We start from the raw sequence: 4,088 nt of genomic DNA, 5'->3' as shown, positions 1-4,088 counted from the left end.
CAGTCCATCAAAATCTTTCTCTCGACCGCGGGTACAAAATACTACGGCTTTAGTGTTTCACGGCACCGACGCACCACGTGCGGCGGCGCGGTTCTTTCCGTCCCTTTGCGACGAACCTGCACCTACCTGTTAACATTGTCTCAGCAGATCATCAGTAGGAAAGCCGAGTGAAACCTACTGTACTTCGACCAGGCTGCAATTTAAGTCACTAATGTACGTTTCGGAAGAAAGTTTTCACACAAATGAAAGTTTGGAAATTTTGTCTTCAATTAATGTATTCTGAAACTTGGGTGAACAGGTATCACTGCCAAGCCCGTGCTAGTCTTAACCCAGTCACTCATAATGCCTTTCACTCACGTTAGCAAGGTTATGGTGCTACATTTCCCGAAAACGTAATAGCTACAAAAATACTGCTTGTTTTTCATTGAGAATGCTCGCCAAATATTAAGTCTGTCGGTACCCAATGCAGTCACAGTTCATAGCCACCGACCTGCTCAATACGCCACGCGGAATATATGTCTTTTAACGTCACAAAATTCACTTAAAAATTCCGAAATTTCTACACACATGGGAATAATTATGCCGTCACTTTGCAACACTTTTGATGTATCAAACACTGCTAGATCGGGCAATTTATCAATTCCATCGGAACTACTACTACACACGTCCGATCTGTTTCATGGATAGACTCCGACTCTTCTCTAGCACACTCTGTCTTCTCTACCAGCAGAGAAAGGCGCGCGAAGAATATTGCTTTACCATTGGTCAGTTTACTCAACAGCCAATAACAAAACAACATTCTCCCGAGTCAATCCGCACTTTTCATCAAAAGCCAATCGCAAAATAGTAAACCTAACGACTGCACTTTTTACCGGCGTTATTATCTAATATGCTGAAGTTTTGCTTATGCATAAAGTTATTTTCTATTGTTATTTATACCTGAATTAACTTTCCATTTACCATAAACTTACTTTACAAATCTGTTCTACAAAAATCCCCTTTGTTTATATCCATACTTCTTCGAAATGTTTCCACACTAAATTCTACTACATAGCTCGTTTTACAATTATCTTCATATTAACCTTATACCACACGCACGCATCATTCATACTGCTAAAACACATTTATAACATTTTACACACACAAAAGGAAATAATAACACTTTATGCAAATACTAGAACAGTTTATGAAAAACATTCTATTACTTTAGTGCACTCTAGTGGGCACAATTGAAACTAAAATCACAGTCCTCCTATCCAATATTGTCCTCTATCGGCTGATAGATAAACTACGTGCACGTCCAGTCTCGCGTCACCATTTGTCACTATCCAGCTCTGAGACACATCTCCCACTTCACCGCCTCCAAGGCAGGATCGTTATACGGCGCTACGCCTCTACAGGTGGGGCCAAGAAGGAAGAGGAACAGATAGTTCTAAAATAAATGAGACTTTGGTAACAAATGCATGTAGTGTTACACACCTCTTAAACAAGTATGTCATTTGTGTTACTGACGGCTTGGGGTTATCAGGTTTGATGAACAGTGCAATGGAATATCTGAGACAAATATTTAAAAATAACTTCTGTAACATGGAAATGACACTCACATCCCCCAAAGAAGCAGCATCCATCATAAAATCCTTAAAATCTAAGTATTCCAGTGGGTATGACAACATATCAACGAAGTTAATCGAAGAGTGCTCATGCGAGCTGATATCTGCCTTAATTTATTTGTGCAATCAATCTCTTATCAGTGGAACATTTTCAGACTGGCTAAAATATGCTGAAGTTAAGCCTCTTTGCAAGATGGGGGATAAAGAAGTAACATCAAACTATCGACTAATTTAATTTTTGCTGACTTTCTCAAAAATATTTGAAAAGCTTATGCTCAAGTGTCTCTTTAAGCATCTGACTGAAAACAATATATTGTCCAAGTCACAGTTCGGATTTCTTAAGGGTTCTGATATAGAGGAAGCTATTTGGCCTTACAGTGAGAATGTATTTAATTCATTAGATAATAAATTAGATGCTACTGACATTTTCTGTGACCTGTCAAAAGCCTTTGACTGTGTAAACAAAAGCATTCTCTTAAGTAAATTAGAATATTATGGTGTCGCTAGCAATGCTGCGAAATGGTTTGAGTCTTATATATCTAAGAGGAAACAAAGCGTGTCGTTGTAAAATACCTGTACAGTAAGCACTCAGTCGTCATCTGATTGGGAATTAATTACATGTGGTGTTCTTCAAGGTTCCATTGCTTTTTCTTGTGTACATTAATGACCTCTCGTCTGTTACATTGCCAAATGCTAAGTTTGTTTCGTTTGCAGATGATACAAACATTGCAATAAGTAGGAAGTCAAGTAAAGATTTAGAGATAGTTGCTAATCAAATTTTCACTGACATTAATAAATGTTTTAAAGCTAATTCACTGTCATTAAACTTTGAGAAGACCCACTATAAGCAGTTTAGAACCAGTAACGGATTTCCTTCCAGTTAGTGTACAACATATGAAGACATGCAGATCGAAGAGGTTGACAGTGTTAAATTTCTGGGATTACAAGTCGATAATAAATTCAGCTGGGAAGGGCGTATCACAGAATTCATCAAGCGCCTAAACAAGTCTCTATTTGCAGTGAGAATGATGTCAGATGTATGAGATATAAATACAAAAAAATTGCATACTTTGTTTACTTTCATTCTATTATGTCATATGGGATCATAATCTGAGGTAACTCATCAAACCAAGCAAAAGTTTTTAGGGAGCAAAAGTGTGTGATAAGAATTATGTTTGGTGTAAATTCAAGAACATCACGTAAAAACCTGTTCAAAGAACTTTGTATTCTAGCTACTACTTCTCGGTATATTAATTCCTTAATGAAATTTGTTGAAAGTAATATATCTCTATTTCCAACCAACAGATCAATACATAGTATCAATACTAGGAATAAGAACAATCTAATAAAGACCTAAAATCACTTAACTTGGCCCAAAAAGGGGTTCAATATTCAGGAACACACATTTTCAATAAAGTTACAACGGCCATTAGAAACTTGTTTTCTGATAAAGCACGGTTTAAACAGGCAACTCCTTCCACTCTATTGATGAATATCTTAACGGAGACTATTAAGCCAGCTTAAGTAAAAATGTCTATCAGATTTCAGTTTTGTCAGTACTTGGTCACAACAGTCAAGATTAGGCATTTTGTTTATGATAAATTTATTAACAGTGCATACCAGTGTTTCATTCTGACAGCGTGTTAATTCTGTAAATATTAGCTGTTCCAGTTTACTGCATTGTAATCACCTGTTTCGACCATTTCCTGACAAATGATCAGGGTAGTAAGTATTATATTCAAACGTTTTTATTTATATTTTCTGACATGTTCCGCACCCACAAGGATCATCACATTTTTCGGTTCTATGGAACGAAAACTGAGTCTAATCTAATCTAATCTAATCTAATCAGTAAGGCTTCATATGCAGGCGTCGTTTCAGAACACGCTCACTGTTGTTTGGGGAAGTTGAACTTCCTGGCCTGTCCAGCTTGTGGACTTCAAAGGACTCCATGCGAACGCATCTCGGATACGCTCGACATTTTCATCAGACGTGCGTGGCCCACCAGTGCTCTTTCCTTTGCGTATGCAACCAGCTTCCAAGAATTTTGTATGTCACTCATAAATCTGCCTGTGCAGAGGCGTCTTCTTGCTGAATCAACGGCAGAATACACGTCGCACTTCAGCAATGTATTGATTTCGCACAAATTTCAACACACAGAATTATTTCTCTTGTAATTTAGTTGCCGTGTGCTACAAACAAACAACAGCTCAGCTGTGTCAAAACTTTAAATCTTCTTGTATCCAGTGACATGCGCAATGTGTTTCTGTCTTTTATAGTTTGTTTGCAGTAAACACTTCAGATCTGTTCTTTCTTTTTGAATCACCCGGTATACAGCACTCCCGTCGATACGGTTCATGAATTGGAACAGCGAATAGAACAGTACTGTAAAGAGTTTTGAGATGACTAGAGAGTGTTAGAAGGAATTCGTAACTGAATAATAAGACGAGTGAAGTATTGCATTCAAATGCGGGAACG

This window comes from Schistocerca serialis, chromosome 5 (assembly GCF_023864345.2).
Source record: "Schistocerca serialis cubense isolate TAMUIC-IGC-003099 chromosome 5, iqSchSeri2.2, whole genome shotgun sequence".
NCBI classification, from domain to species: Eukaryota; Metazoa; Arthropoda; class Insecta; order Orthoptera; family Acrididae; genus Schistocerca; species Schistocerca serialis.
Note: the sequence above shows the minus strand (reverse complement) of the source record.